General features: G+C 39.1%; 1 protein-coding gene across 3 annotated transcripts in view; it reads right to left on the bottom strand.

The window, feature by feature from the left end:
• LOC134251204 (protein phosphatase 1 regulatory subunit 16A-like) overlaps positions 1-1,112 on the bottom strand; it is a 33,331-nt gene extending 32,219 nt beyond the window's left edge. For 2 of the 3 annotated variants that reach the window (XM_062733595.1, XM_062733608.1), the window contains exon 1: positions 962-1,112. The gene's annotated coding sequence lies outside the window, so the exon portion shown is untranslated. The remainder of the gene's footprint in view (positions 1-961) is intronic. The other variant, XM_062733602.1, reaches the window with a different exon arrangement.
• Between the last annotated feature and the right edge of the window lie 16,550 nt (positions 1,113-17,662).

Here is a 17,662-nt window from a genome sequence, read left to right as displayed (position 1 = left end):
AAGCGTAAACAAGTTGTGGGAAGAAGGTTTGGACTTTACACATTGACCTAGATGATTTTTTTTCATGTTTTTCAGCAGATACTTAGAGATACATGTTGCAACATGAATGCATCTCACTATATTTCCCTTTTCACATAACAACAAAAATAGTTTATAATATAGATAATTAATAGACATAACAGATAGAAAGTAGAAAAAAAACTTTAAAATTTTATTAGAAATTTGTTTTTTTCAGACTTTGTTATTGAAATGCTTTTGATATGATGACGAAGATCATTTAACATCACAAATTTAGACGTTACAAATGCTTCTTGCAGTTTGAAAAAAGAAACTAAATTAAAAGTTATTTGGTATTCAGTTATAATACCCGCACAACTTGCTCAATTGGTCACTTCGTCAACAAAATTATTATCTGTATGTTTCTAAAAATTTTATCAGACATAAAACAAATTTTAAAAAAAATACATTTGTGACTCATTTGACTACATATTGGGCGTTTACATAATTTTCTAAAGAGAACATGATATAATATTGAACCAGAGTACGCTGAATATTTATCTTAATTCAAAAAAAATTTTTTTAATATGACGATCAACAAAATAAGAAACACGTGCATCAGATAAATAAATCAGACAAAGCTACCGATTTTACCAAAAATAAAATACCGGAAATTCAGGTAGCACCGACGGCAAAAATCAACAAACACACCATAAAAACTTCACAATTAAAAAAAAATTCTTTAAAACAATACATGCATAAAACTTCCCCTTATTTAAAGTCGCTAACTATGTGCGCTAGCGGTGGCTGTGGTCGTTATCTATAATCAGATGTATTATCTTTTTGCATAAACACGTATTGTAAAAAAAACATCTACCTGTTCTTCAGGTGAAAGCAGGTGTCAATAGATATCGTCTTTCCACTAAGTGTAAACAGTGATTTTTCAGGCCTGTTTTGCCTGAACTTACCTTAATCAGAGGATAGAAGTTTTCATTCTAATGCGCTGCAAAAGATACTCCCATTAGTCTATCTTCGTGAAACGACAAATTCACCGAATTCCGGTGCCATTTTTCCCCAAAATGTCGCCTTGTTTTTTATCACAAGAGGGCGCTTGACATTTCCGCTCTCCTTTGTCATGTGATGAGTTATATCTGGGCGGATCCACTCATGCAGTGGGCGACATGTAGTCCTTATGAGGCCAGACTTCACGTTTGATTCCAATGTTTATTCACGGCATTTAAATGCATTTAGATTGAACAGTAATCTTAATTAAAATACATCAAACTGCCATTAACAGCTGATTTAAGGGACATGGACACAGTTTCAGCTAAAAATTGTAAAAAAATTTTTTTTTCTCTATTTTTACAAATATTATCAAAGGTCAAAGGCCCCCCCCCCCTGTTGCTACGTCCCTGCTAATGATCATCAAAAATTTGAATTTCAGTTATCGAGATACAAGACAGGCATAGAGCTCAAATATACACGCAGAATCTCATGTTAATTTCAATATTCCCCGCACACTGAACCCAAACACAAAGACAGACGCACAAGATCTACATCCATATTATAATACTTAGCGTAAAATACCGAGAAAGACGCACAAGATTTACATGCATTAAGGCCTCCTTAGCTCGTAACCTATTTCTTGGCGAAATTAACAACCCGATAGAATTATCAAGAAATCAAATTTTTCAAATTTCAAAGAGTAATCACAGAGAAAACTTAATTCAGTTTAAGCTGAAATCAGTTTATGATGTTCTTCCCAGCCCAACTAATCTGGTAAAATGGGGTGTGACATTTGATCCAAAGTGTGTCCTCGATCTGTGGTAAACCAGCAAACTTGGAGCACATATTATCAGCTTGCTCAGAAGCTTTGAAAGATGGGAGATACACTTGGAGACATGATAGAGTCCTAGCCAGTATCGCTGACACCTTGGAGTAAGTTATCAAAAGGCCCAAGAAGAGCACAGAGGGCCTGAGATAGTCAACTTTGTGAAAGAAGGTGAAAAGGACGTAAGGTTAGTGTTGAAGGAAGTGGTCTGCTGGGGACAGCAACAGCTAGATTGGCAGATGCGGGCAAACCTCAATGAAAGATTAGTATTTCCATATGAAATAATAGTGACAAACAAGAGGCCGGATGTAGTCCTTTGTCAATGGTTAACGAGACATACAATTATTTTGGAATTAACAGTGGCATGGGAAGACAGGATGGAGGATGCGTACGAAAGGAAAAATCTTAAGTACCAAGACCATGAAGGATTGTCAACAGAATGGATGGAAGGTCTGGTTTTTTGCAGTGGAAGTGGGTTGTAGAGGATTCTTGGGGCAGTCTATGTGGAGGGCACTGAGAGTCATTGACATAACGGGAGCAGAGAGAAGGAGATTGAAAGGGAGTCTGTGCAGGGAGGCGGAATCAGCGTCCGTTTGGTTGTGAAGAAGAGCAGAGAAGTGGAAAGACAATAAACAGTAGTGAGATAGACATTAAAATAGAACAGCAGTGATGTAGAGCCAAGTGATTGCAGACTGGGACCTGATCACCCCAGTCGGCACACCTCTGGAGGCTGTAATGGACAGCGCCGAAACAGCCAATGAAGGAGGATCCACCTGAGGATGGAACCACGCATCTTTCCATCAAGATTTATACAAGTAATATTATATGGGAAACCAGTGACAACCAGGAAAGTCTGGCTGACAACTGAGAAAAGTTTAGTGAAAACCTGAAGAGACATGAGACAACCAGGAGAGACTGGAATCAGGGGTGTGGAGCTTTAGCAGGCCAAAGCACAACTTCCGTGAGGAAGGACCCATTTCATCACGCTATGGACAGATACATACTTGGACATCCCGAGGTCGCACGAGAGTGGGAAGGATGAACGACCTGTTGGGAAGGAAAATCAGGATACAACCAGGTAACGATTAAACGACGACGAATACGAATAGTGGAAATGTATGCAGCTGTGGGAAAGTATGCAAGAATCAAAAGAGGCTTAAAATCCATAAGGGGAGGATGGGATGTAAGCCAGATCAGCAGCTGACACAACGCATAGGGCAACCTGGTGAGAGGGAGGAGGAAGTGGTTCAGGACGAAAACCACAGTGACCGCAGTCTCCATGTGTTAGGTAATGACGAGGCTTCATACAGTGAAAGCCATGACTGCGAGGAAAACAACGAATCACAGAGCAGCAACCAACAGTAAGAAGGGATGGGAGAAAACAGGGTACTGACAAAAATATAAGGAAGAGGAAAGTAAAATGGACAAACAGTAACAACAAAAGGGACTGGGAACGGTTTGACCAAGATGTGGACGAAATTCTGAACACAATTTTTGCAGGCAGTATTTACAGCAAAATAGAAGCTATGACATCAATTGTATACAGCAAAGGTCTAGACAGGTTTGTCGCAGAACAAAGGAAAAAGTCACAAGAGAGGGAAGGAAGAACAGGAGAGAGAGAGAGAAAAAAAATAGCTAAGATGAGAAAAGACCTGCGGCAGCTTCGGAAGCAATATGGGAAGCCTACAGAAGAGGAGAAACTAGCACTATAACAGTTACGAGATGACATCAGGAAACATCTCAAGTTAGCAAGAAGAGCAGAGAGAAGTAGGCGCAGAAGAAAACAGAGAGATGGGGCAAGAGGAAGATTCACCGCAGATCCATTCCAGTTTACATCAAGATTACTAAGAAATAAAGGGTCCGGAACATTGAAATCTTCGAAGGAAGACATTCAGAATATTTGCGGGAGATGCACAATGATCCAAATACAGAGGAAGAGTTAGAGAGTGGGAGCAGTTGATACATCCGGAAGAACCAAATCAACTCTTTGATGAATCACCATCAAAGCTAAAAGAAGTGGTAGATGTAATCAAGAAAGCCAGAGCAGCATTAGCACCTGAAACAAACGGGGTTCCGTATAAAGTTTATAAGAACTGTCAACGGCTGACAAAGCGCCTCTGGAAACTGATAAGAGTGGTTTGGAGGAGAGGTCGATTGGTAGATAACTGATACAGAGCAGAATGCTCTTTTATACCCAAAGAAGAGAAATAAGAAGTACTGAAACAATTTTGGACAATATCGAAAATCAGTACATTGATATATCTGTGCAGAAGGGAGGAGTACCCGGAGTATCAGAATGTATTGAGCATATAAGTGTACTGACAGAGATAATCCAGGAAACCAAGGAGTCTAAAGGGGAGTTGGCAGTCATCTGGCTAGATCTAGCAAATGCATATGGGACAGTTCCCCATTAACTTGTTGAGCTGAGACTCAAAAGATGCCATGTATTGATCAGAGAAGACAAGGGCAGTTTTAAAAAACTATTTTGACCATCTTCAGCTGAGATTCACAGTACAGGTTTACACAACAGCGTGACAACGCTTAGTCACAGGATGAAACAAGAATATCAGCAGTCTCGTTTAAAGACATAATTTCGTAAGTTCTTTGGTCGATACGATGACCATGTCAGCAAATGCAATTTATTATTGAGTCAAATACTGACTGACGTTTTTCATACTAATTGTTAGTCCAATATTTATACACTGAATTGATGACGGATTTTCCCGTCATTTCCCGATCATGACAAGGAGCACCTGATCCCACCTCTGATGTTTTAGAGGTCCTTGTTTGCTCCATTTTTATATTTTTTATGGACTTTGATATTGAATACTGTTCGTAATCTCCATATCCTTCACACTGAATTGACGACGGATTATCCCGTTATTTCCCGACCATGACATGCTTCCAGTTTTGACCAATCATGGCCTCAATGTTCTTGAGAAATATATTCCTATGTATTCTTATATGTTATTGCAGAATTTAGCCATTCAACACACCCTGTGAAACGTAAATATTAACAACAACAGAGCTCGTGCCTGTTAATTACAAAAACAGTTTACGTTTCATGGGTGTATTCAATTTAATTTGTTAAACTCTGTATAGTCTTAAGACTGCATCTTTCCTATTTGTTTCTATCTTTACCCACTTAAGTTCGTATGCATCATCTAGACCTGGTCAGTCTTTACAATCGTAAGTTGGCTTTACCATGATGATCACCCCCAACTTTATCAATAAGAGTTTTCCTGTCTTTCCTTTATACTATGTGCTGGTGTTCAGGTAGTATTCCAGAGGGTAGAATTTATGCATCTAGATATGGTCATCTAGATAGGTCTCATCCCCGATGATGACATCTGGTTCCATGCTTCGTATATTATACAAGTCTGTTTTTACTCCTTAAATTTTGGAAGGTAATAACGAGGAAAATTAGATTGTTTTCTGCCTTGTAGTGTGATGTATTGTTGTTTGAATCACTTTGCGTATGATGGCGATAATATAGCATCAGATACTATTGAAGATTCTGGATTGGAAAATACTTTTTCATGTGATGACATTTATCTTCTGTTTCGAATTCGCAGTATATTGAGATTTGGTCTTGGGTGGTTTAAGTTGGGGGGTGTCGATGTTGATGTTTGATAGCTGTGAATAAATAGTGTCAGATGAATAATTAAATAGTTCAGCACTATGTTGTTACTATGTGTTTGGGATTCCGCGGTATGTACACATCCAACTGAGGTAAAAGCTAGGTACCTTTGCTTTCAAGACTAAAAGTGCAAATGGACCAATATTTTCACATTTACTATGGTATGAGATATTGCATCCGTCACATCGTATGGTCTTTGCATTCCATGTTATATGTCTTGCACATATGCCTCAAGGGTACCTAACTGGGCCTGGATGTGTATGTTAACGTCCCTACATTGTAGTGAAACATATGGAGAAACCGAACAGTATTCAAGATCAAAATTCTATAAAGCAATACCCAATAGGGGCAGAGAAAACACGGACCTCCAAAACATCAGAGGTGGTATCAGGTGCCCTGGAGGAGTGAGCATCCTCTGTCGACCGGTGACACCCATAGGCGCTTGAGTCAAGGATACTGTAAAAAATCATCTGATGTAATGTATTGTCGAGGAAAATCGAACTATACTCGTAACATTTTTTTCAGTGCACAGTGTTAATTTTTAGTTTTTTGTAAACCTATCTGCTTCATATACACCAGAATGTCACGGAAATTTGATTTTATGCACGCTTTAAAAATGACATATCCCACTGTATACTAAAAAGTTTCTTTTTTTACAATTTTGTACAGTATCCTTGACCCAAGCGCCTTTGGTCACACCCGCCGTGTGCTCCTTGTCGTGATGTATTAGAAGGCTTCTTTTTTGGGTTAGAGTTTAGTGTGAAAATAGGTTCCAAAGAGACTGTCTTTTTGCTTTGATCCTCTACAAGTTTGCGATCATAATACGCAACTTTCTTTAGTAAAATTCAAGTTTGATGCCTCAGTTAGAACTTGTGGTGAATACGTGTGTTGGGTGGTCCTACTGTATCAGGGTCAAAGTCAGACCCACGGAAATATGTGATGAGTGCGATGGCGTAACACAGCTATTTTCCATGCTGGCAAAATTAAAGAGGGTAGTGTTTCAGTTCAAGAACCCACACTGACAGCAATACCAGTTTTCGCCGGTCTTCTAAAAAACTTCATAAACACACGTGGTTATTTTTGCATTTCCTGTGGAACTATTTCACAGCTATATTTCCTTCTGATGAAGGATGAAACATATGTAAATTTTGAACAGTAATCCAGATCAAAAGTCCATAAAACAATACTAAAAGGGAGCAAAGCAAACACAGACCTCCAAAACATCAGAGGTGGGATCATGTGCCATGGAGGAGTGAGCATCCTCTGCCGACCGGTCACACCCGCCGTGTGTTCCTTGTCATCATGGAAGGATTCTTATGAAGTTTTGGAATCCTATATTTATATATATTGGTAGTTCAAATTTATTTTGGTTCTTCGGGATATTAAAAATATTCAAAACTGACATATGATTCTTCCTTAGAAAGGGAACTATTAGTATAAGTTGGATTACCACTTGTAGAATTTAATCCAAGTTCTTCTAAAATACAATTTATATAATGAGCCTTGCAAACGAACACATTGTTGTTACCTGTTTTCTCATCAGGGACCAGTGCATACTGATCATGTAATCTATGTAATTCTTTTTTGTCTTCTTAATTATTGAATACAGAAGGATAGATGGTTTCATATTGCTCCTCAATCTTTTAATACGCGACTTTAACATGGATCTGATACATTTAATCCATTCTGACAAGGTGTCAACGTCTTCTATTTCATATCTGGCCCATCGTCTGGCGTAATCTTCAACAGAATCCATAATATTTATGAAATTGAAGGATTGGGGTTCCCTATATTTAAGACCTTTTAAAATAAGTGATCTAAGGTCCTCATTATTAACAATATTTACGTCACCTGTAATAACGTGTCCAGCAGGACTATAGATATAGGACAAAGAAGAACGTGAACATGACAGAGGATTATGTTTCAGATACTCGATATCCAAGCCATGTAAAGTTTTTATACCCCCGTAATCGGCGATTCGGGGGTATATAGTTTTTGTCATGTCCGTCCATTTTTTCTGCCTGTCTCTCTATCTGTTTGTCCGCAAAAACTTTAACCTCGCCCATAACTTTTTATTTAGTGGAGCTATGACTTTCATATTTCACAACATCTTTCTTTGAGTACCACCAAATTTGACCGTTTGACCTTGGAGTTTGACCCACTTTTCTGTAAAAACTCCAAACTTTAACTTTGGCCATAACTTCAATCTGATTAAAATCAGATCCTTTGATCCGCTCACATGAAGATCGCTACACAAGGATCTGAAGAAACCCCATTCAGGGTCATCTTCTGGTGACCTTTCTCATGAAAATATTCATTAAAATTTTGACCAATCGGAAAGATCGTATTTAAATGACGTTCAGGAAAATTAATGTAGAAGTGAAAGTAGCTGTCGAGAATATATTATCGTTTCGTACCAAACAAAGAGCTAAAAACCAAGACAAGTACTTATTATATTTCTGTACAGAAAAGACTGTAGTTCTTCTCTTGACAGGCTAAGGAATCTAGGTCACGATTTTCTGTTCGTGTGTCATCGGGGCTTCAACTTCTGTAACTGAATTCCGAGATATTCTACATTCTTGGAAGTGAACGTTCGATTGGATAATTGAGAGGTCACTAGAAGATGACCCTGAATGAGGTTTCTTCAGATACTTGTGTAGCGATCTTTATGTGAGCGGATCAAAGGATCTGATTTTAATCAGATTGGCCATAAGTTCTGAATGGCAGATACTAGGACTTTCATATTTCACATTTGTATTTTTTGTGGCAAGACCTTTCATTGGATAACAAGTTATATTAACAACAACTTTGACCTTTTGACCTTGACCTTGGAGATTTCCGTACGGATGAAAAAACTTTAACCTTGGCCATAACTTTTGAATGGTAAGGGCTAGGGCTTTCATACTTCACAAATGTAATATTGTGAGAAGACCTTTCATTGGATACCAAGAACGTTGACCCTTTGACCTACTTTTAAAAAACAAACATTGACTATAACTTTTAAAGGGCTAGGGTTGAGGTTTTCTTACTTCACATATCCAATCCTTGTGACTAAACCTTTCATTGGATATCAAGAACTTTGATCCTTTGACCTTGACCTAAGAGTCTGGCCTACTTTGTAAAACATTTAACATTGTCCATAACTTTTGAACGGTATGGGCTGGGCTTTCATACTTCACATATGTAATACTTGTAACAAGACCTCTCTTTAGAAACCAACAACTTTGACCCTTTGACCTAGACCCTGCATTTTGACCTACCTTTCAAAAACTTATCCTTGGCTATAACTTTTGAACAGGTGGTGCTAGGGCTTTCATATTTCACAATCGTTTTTCTTGCGAGAAGACCCTCCTTTGGATACTGAAATATTAAATTTGCGTTTAAGAAAAGTTTAATCTTCGCTATATTGCTATACGGGGACATCAGTATCCCACAAACACATTTTGTTTTGTAATTGAAAAGTTTGGTTGATGTAAATTTGTAGGGAATACAATGTGTAGTCTTTAACTTGAAATATGGTGGAATACAAGACTGGACCCTTTTGTGACCAAGAATATTACTTATATCAAACTCATCAATTCTTTTATTGGCATTTTGAAGTTTAAGGAAAACACGGATTGTTTAGCTGCATTTTCTTCAGTATAAAGTGCATGATATCCAAAAACTGATGTGGAACTCACCAAATGGAAGAACCAGGTTGACCATTTTATGGTCAATGACTTTTGAAGACACTCTCTATTAGATGTTGGGTCAAGCGGAGTACAGACATAGGCAGCGACCATCACTTGTTGACAGCACTCATCAAGATCAAACTGAAAAAAAAGCTGAGACAAGGCCGTACACTCAAGCGCGTTTTGACATTCAGAGACTGCAGAACAACACTGTGAAAACTGCGTCCATCGGTCACTTAAGAAACAGATTTCAAATTGTGCAAGACATATCACATGATAGCGAGAAGCCCATTGTGGACAACACATGGAAGCAGGATGCCAAATTGTACATTGAAAGCTGTAAAAAAAACTACGCCTTCTCAAGAGAAACACCAAACAAAAGACTGGATCAAGCAGGAGACTCTGATTGCTGCAGAGGAGAGAAAGGGAATTCTCCACGACTGCGTTAGAGACAATAGGAGCTGTATAGTGAGTCCAACAAGAGACTCAAGAAGCTTGCATGCCGTGATAAGAGAGAAGCTGGACCAACTTGCAGAGATAGCAGCAGTTTGGGGAGAGCAAAGGAGCAAAGGTAACTTTAGAGTTACTTACTAGAGCTTACTTTTCTGGTAACTTTAGAGAAAACACAGGAGGACCTATCGAAGACATACACGGTACACTGCTGACAACAGAACAGAAACAAGAAGGCAGATGGAGTGAACACTTAATCGACCATCACCTGATGAAACAGTTGCCAGAAGCCACAGAAGATCTAACTAACCAACCAAATAAGGAGGAGATAACGAATGCAATCAAAACACTTAAGAACGGGGAGATACTAGGGACAGACAATGTTCATGCAGAGCTATTTAAAGCAGATCCTGGAATAGCAGCCAACATCCTCCAACCACTGTTCACAGCTGTGTGGAATGGGGAGAAAGTACCCGATGACTGGTGCAAAGGGGTGATTGTTAAGATCCCAAGGAAATGAGCCCTGGGCGATTGCAACAGCTGGAGCACTTTGACTTTATTGTCCGTGTCACGTAAGATCCTGACCAAAATAATCATCAAGAGAGCAAGCAGGATTTAAGAAACATCGATGATGTACTGACCAGATCTTTGCATCATAGAGAAGTGCACGGTGTATATACAGTGGCAGAGACAACTGTATGTTATTTTTGTGGACTTTGAAAAGGCATTTGACAGCATACACCATCCAAGAGAAGACCAACAGGCTGCAAACCTATGGACAGCATGTGGAGCTGAGCATCAGTACGAAGAAGAAGGAGACAGTGTGGAATTACCTGCTCCTATTAAGTTCAATGATGAAGAGCTAACCCAGACGGACAGCTTTATTTACCGGGGTAGCATCATTAAATCAGAGGGCGGCACAGAGAAGGATATCCACAGCAGACTGGACAAGGGCAGGAGAGTATTTAGAGAGATAAATATAAGAGGTGGTTAGCGCCATGACATGGCTGCTCCCGCTCAGACAATTTTAACTGTTTTCTAAGTGTTCAAAGCCCCCTATTGTAGTGAAAATTTCAGAAGACTCTAATCTTGTCACCAGGTATATACTCTTTGGACCAAGTCTTCGGAAAATGTGTGTATTTGTGCGTTCAAATTCATCTATTTCCAGGACATGGTAACTAATCAACCATGAAATTCCTTAACAGTGTACTGCGCTATTCATTCAGGCGGATAGTGAACACTTATACTCTAATCGTAACGGTATTGACTTGGGTAGGCAGAAATTAAGGCGCGGATCTAAGGCTGGTAGATGCTTCAGGAGGAAAATAAGTGTCATAACTGGGGTATGTGACAATTACTATTACCAACGACAATCATTTGCTAACTTGAATAATTTAACAACATGCCATGACAATTCCATAAATGTCATTAATTCGATAGTTTCGGCTTGCCGTCCTGTTAAGTCTGAATCATGTAGACCGGTGAACTTTTCGAATCTTATTTCAATTCAGCTGGAAAAGCCCATAAAATCTGTGAAAAAGTTCAATCTATATACTTTGAACGCTCGATCAGTGAAAAACAAATCATTGGTGCTGTGCGATCACATTTTATCTAACAGCATTGACGACCTAGCCTTAACTGAAACATGGCTTGGAAGTGACATAGACAGCATTGTGATAGGAGAGCTCGTACCAACCGGTTATGATATACTTCACGTCCCCAGAAAGTACCGTAGCGGTGGTGTTGTTGCTCTCATTTACAATAAGAATCTTCGTACTACTCAATTACAGTTAGACAATTCGTTCAATTGTTTTGAGCACATGCAATGCACGGTATTTACACAGAACTTGAAAATTCGCTTATGTATTGTCTATCGTTCACCGTCGCAAAAGCTCTCTGAATTCTTTGACGAATAGTCGCAATATTTGAGTCGTCATGTCGTATCATCCGACGAACTCATTTTTACCGGCGATATGAATTTCCATCTTGACAAGGCTACGGATCCAAACTCTAAAATGTTCATGAACTCGCTTCGAGAGCACGGGTTAACACAACATGTAATGGATCCTACTCGTGCGCGGACACGTACTTGATGTTTTCATTACCAGAGACGAAAGCACAATTCTAGATTCTACCCCAATTGTTGAAAATCAGTTCATATGTGACTCAATGGGAATTACTTTTTGTGATCACAAAGGGATTCATGCCACCCTTCTAGCACAAAAACCACAAAAACAACGGAAGTCGATCTCTTTTCGCAAAATACGCGAAATTGATCATAAATTTTGCCTTGGTATTGAATCTCGTCTATCGGAAATACGAAGCGATGTTCCAATCGAAAACATGGTAGACCTGTACAACGAGCGTATTTGCGAGGTGTTAAATGATCATGCACCGTTGCACGAGAAAACTCAGTAATTCGGCAGAATGCACACTGGTTTTCAGAAGATCTGCATATGCTCAAACGAAATAAGCGAAAAGCAGAACGCACTTGGCGACGGACAAAGTTGACTGTTCACCATCTTATATACCAAGAATCATCTAGATCATACAGCAACTCCTTAACGCAGTGCAAGAAGGAATTCTATTCAAATAAAATTACCGAATGTGGTAGAGACTCCAAAAAGCTTTACTGTTTGACGAACCAGCTTATGGGAATCAAGTCCGACCCGGTTTTACAATCACCTGCAAGCGGAAAGGAATTATCCGAAAATTTTGCTGAATATTTTCAAGGAAAATACGCACGCAATATCCGAGTATCACTGTGTGAGTCAAACGCCTCGAATATTGATGTAACAGATCCCTTTCAGGCTGATATTTTATTTGATGGTCAGCAGCTTTCTAATTTCGCGACAGCAACTGCAGAAGAGATTCGGGAACTCCTGATGAAAGCATCACTAAAATCATGTGAACTTGGTCCCTTACCTACACATCTACTGAAGCAATGTATTGGGAGTTTTTTGCCGACTATCACGTCAATCATAAACAAGTCACTGTCGGACTCTAACGTCCCTGGTGTCTTTAAACAGGCAATTGTTCGACCGTTGGTAAAAAAGCCAGGATTCGATAAACATAATTTCAAAAATTAGCGTCCTGTGTCAAATCTCTCCTTCATTTCAAAAATACTTGTAGCAAAACAAATCGACGCTCATCTGGAGATGTATTAACTGCATGATGATTTTCAGTCTGCGTACAGAACGGGACATTCCACCGAAACTGCGCTTATGAAGGTTCACCATGACATCGTATGCGCACTTGACAAAAATTGTTGCGCTGTTCTTGTTATGCTCGACCTATCCGTGGCTTTCGACGTTATAGACCACGACATCCTATTTCAGCGTATGGACAATATGTTTGGTATTACTGGATCCGCGTTGAAATGGATCAAATCTTGCCTCAGTGACAGACCATAAAGTGTCGCTGTTGGTTCATCGTTGTCTGATGCTAGTTCTCTAAAATTCGGTGTACCCCAAGCTCGGTTCTGGGTCCAAGACTCTATTGTCTATTCTCTAAACCACTGAGCGAAATCTGCAGACGTCATAAAATGACGTACCATATATACGCCGACGACACCCAGATATACATCATCATTGAGCCAAGTGATAATTGGGCCGATATGTCCCAAAGACTCATGTTATTTATCGGACATACGTAGATGGATGAGTGCCAACCTCCTCAAATTAAATAAAGACAAAACATAGACTTACAAATATGAAGAGTTTGAGTTAGAATTCGGTGATTGTGTTGTTAGTGATGTATCTTTTGTAAAAAATTTAGGCGTATTCTTCGACAAAACCCTATCCATGGACAAGCAATGCATCTCAATTTCACGCTTGGCATATATGAACATTCGCAGAATTGGTCGCATCCGTTCCTACATTAGTGACGAAGCGTGTAAAGCTCTAGTTAATTCCTTGGTAACATCTAAACTAGATTACGGCAATGCATTGCTGTACGGCGTTCCTTCTCACCACATCGCCAAACTTCAGAAAAAATTCTGCTGCAAGACTAATTACACACTCCAAAAGATCCGATCCAATAACTCCAACTCTAATCCATCTTCATTGGCTCCCAGTTGAATATAGAATCAAATATAAAATCCTTCTGTACACTTTCAAATCCCTTCGCAGCCTATCTCCAGTCTACATGAGAATTGTCATAACTGTTTACAACCCGCCATGATCACTGCGTTCAGAATCCGCACATCTTCTCCAGGTACCCCGGACACGCACTAAAACATACGGAGACCGTCGTTTAGACAAGGCTGCATCTGGTCTCTGGAACTCACTGTCTTTTAAGCTTAGAGAATGTGCTTCACTGCCTAGTTTTAAAAGGGATCTTAAAACACACCTTTTTAAGCTGGCCTTTAATTTGTGAATCTCTTTAAAATATAAATAATTATGGTTTTATGATTAGACAGTGACATCTTGACTACTTTACATGTATGTATATATGTATTTTTAATTACTATATCTTTGATATATTTTAATTGTAAAGCGCTTTAGAGGACTCAAATCGATAGAGCGCTATATAAATTTTATATTACAATCACAATTACTATTACAATTACATCAAATAACATTTGGAGGTCTGCACAGTACAGCACTTGCACCAAGCTGAAGCTTTATTAGATCTGTGTTGTATCAGTTCTCCTATATGGATCGGAATGTTATGAGAATAACAGAGACAGATCTTTGCAAAATACGATCCTTCAACACCACATGCTTCCGTCGAATATTCAGGAAATTCTGGCCCGAGGAAGATTACTAAATGAAGACCTGCTAAGCAAGTGCAAATAAGAGGACATGGGTACTATCATTACCAAACGCTGATGAGGATGGATTGAACATGTTCTCCAAAAAGACATCCAGTCACAACTAGAACAGCACTGCATTGGACTCCAGAAGGCAAAAGAAAGAGAAGGACTAGAACACCGGGTGAAGGACAGTTGAAAGTGAGATGAAAGCCATATAGCATACCTGGTGATCATTGACGAGGCTGGCCCTGGATAGACAAGAGTGGAGGAAGTTTATTGCTCTCCTACACACCACAAAGTGTAAAGGACAATGATGATGATGATAATGTGTGAGCATCCCCTGCCGACCAGTCACATCCGCCATGTTCTCCTTGTTATGATCGGGAAATAACAAAAAAATTCGTCGACAATTCAGTGTGTAAATAATGAGCTAACTATTAGCTACAGGATGAAAAAAGTCAGTCACCATTTGACTCAATGATATACTTGCATTGTATCATCCTCACAATGCCAGGGGCCCTGACTAAACATGTTCCCGTTGGATCCTTGGCATATTCCATTCAATATTCGTGAGCTGACTGGGTCGACGTCCTTCGGAAATATTACGAATCTTTATTCAAGTTTTTTTGTCTCTCGGCCAATCACATTAAGGCATTCTATGATAAAAACTTGTGGCATGTGCCTTTGAAGCATCGATCGACTGATTTTTTTTTTTTTTTGCATTATCTGTTTATAGAAGCTTTAATTTGACCCGTCCTTCTTTATGAGAGAAGCAAGCCCTAAAATATCTAATGAAATATGCCAGGGGCCCAACAGCAACGTATTGACAGGATCCTTGGCATTGCAAGGATGATATTGTATTTGCTGAAATGGTCATATTATCGAATAGAACTTACGAAATTATGACTTTCAGGGTTAGGGTTGTCTTGATGTTTAACATTTGGATATTTTACTAGAAAGAGACGTTAATGGTATTCGAGCAACGAAACTTTGTGATAAATGTGATGACTTTATCTTTTTAATCGTCAACTTCCCTTACTTATGCAGCAATATACCATTATCACCTGCATAAGGGGTTTATCTCGCAGTTGATTCGATAGCACTTCGTAAGAACAATTTCAAAAACGAGGTAGGTTACTGACAAACTTTATGAAACAAGAATATCAGCAGTCTTCGACTCTCGTTTAAAGTCATCATTCGGTAAGTTCTATGCTATGGTCGATAAAATGACCTAGTCATCAATCAATAAGTTAAATGCTGACTTACATTTATCATACTAACTGATAGGCCATTATTTATACTCTGATTTGTTGACGGATTTTCCGTTATTTCCCTATCATGACAAGGAGCACATGATGGATGTGACCGGTCGGAAGGGGATGCCTACTCATACATGGCACCTGATCCCATCTTTGATGTTTTATAGGTGTTTGCTTACTTTAAAATTTTTGTTGTTTTGATGGATTTTTGAGCTCGAATACTGTTCATTATCTCCATATATTTCATTGGCTATTTTTCAGTCCTCTAATGATTGACCGAGGTCAATGGAAGCCTGGAAAATTTTGTTGCGTTTTTTGGTGTTACTGAATGAGCCATCTCTTTCAGGAATCTAGTAGAGATCTCGTCTTGTCCAGTCGCCTTATTAGGGTTGAGACCTTAAAAACTTTTAGAAGAGTAGCTTCAGTACGCCTTTCTCTGTGACTCTGACTTCTGATAGGATGGTACTAGTCCCTAGAGACAGGGTGTTAGATGTATCCTCTATGGTGAACACTGACGAAATATGTTGGTTCGGGAGAGAAGTTTTTGTTTGTGGGCCTCCTTGTACATTCCCTTCTGAGTGGAATGGTGCAATCCCAGTACTGTCACACTTCTTACTCTAAATGACGGAAGAATCTCTTGCTGCTAGAGTCCTACAGCACCATATCCGATGCATATAAATTATAGACACCCTTACATTCCTGCTGGGTTGTTTTCTACAGGCGCCTGTAACTCTGTCTGTCCTTATCCCTGCCTGATTTTTAAAATCCTTTTAAAGGCTCTTCACTTTTGTCTCGAAATGGATTTTTCATGTTGCACCATGGTTGGTTAAATCTGCTTGAGGTCCACTTTGTTGATAAATGCTTAATGGTGGAGTTGAGGCAGTTGGACTTGAAAGTGGTCCAAAAATCATCTATGGGTGCGTCATATCTTGAGTTGACGAGGAAGTGTGCCAAGTCATGTTCGAGATTCGCTGTCATTTTCGCTGTGTTGGCTTTCTTTCATCAATGAATGAGGCGTCTGACTGCATGGTTTTCTATCTGGATGGCACTGTTTGTGTCAATTATGACTATGTCATTGTCACTTAAGGATAGTGTGCACGTGTACAGCAAGAAGGGGCGGTTTTTGATGAAGATGTCTGAGGTATTGGTACCCCGGGTAGGAAAGTACACTGAAAGAAAAACCTAGTGAATTTAACTTGTGTGTGTTTCGTAAAGCGTTGGTCGTGATTAGTAAACTTTCAGATTACTGGTTAAGATAGTGAGTTGTGGAGCGGGAGTCGTATAGATACTTAGATACCTAGTGAAAGTTACTCATCAATTCTAAATTTACTAATCTTATCTAGTAAAGATACCAATATCTGGTAAAACTGCTATTAAGGTAGTGATTGTATGGACAGTGAATCTACTAGTTTTCTTCTTGACATTAACTAGTTGTTTTTTTCCAGTGTATACTGCACCTGCTCCCTCCAATGTCAAATACGCTGTCGATAAACATAGTGTTGATATGTGCTGGACTATTTTAGGCTCAAATGATAGAAGCTATCGGGCAGATTGGAGCCTCCTGATCATATGACTAAGCTTTGATATCTACTGGCAGGGTTCCTAACAGCTGAATACCACTCCTCTGTATATTCTATATGCTGCTTTGTGGTCGGTAAAGAGAAGTTGAACTAATGATCATTGGGTCTCAAATTAAAGTGAACATAACTTATTTCTTTTGAATCTTATTTAGATCTTCCCTGACTCCCAGACGGTACAAGGAAAAAGTTTAGGATGAATAATCAAAACTTGTCATTGGAAGTCTAACTTTAAGTTGTAGCTATAAAAGAAATAGTCCAATTAATCCAGGAGAGAAAGATTTTAAAAGGAAAAATACTTCAACCAATCCAAGAGAGAGAGATAAAGGAAATAATCAATCAATCGAGGAGAGAAAGATAAAGGAGATAATCAATCAATCCAGGAGAGAAGATCAAAGTGAGCAGCCTACACTTTCCATATATTTTTTACATCGAGCTCGTTTTTCTAATATATCGGGCTCGGGATTCATCAACATGAAGG

Source organism: Saccostrea cucullata, unplaced genomic scaffold, assembly GCF_032062105.1.
Source record: "Saccostrea cucullata isolate Sc308-1 unplaced genomic scaffold, CSIRO_AGI_Scuc_v1 ctg1165, whole genome shotgun sequence".
Lineage (NCBI taxonomy): Eukaryota > Metazoa > Mollusca > Bivalvia > Ostreida > Ostreidae > Saccostrea > Saccostrea cuccullata.
This window is presented reverse-complemented; position numbering and strand designations above follow the sequence as displayed.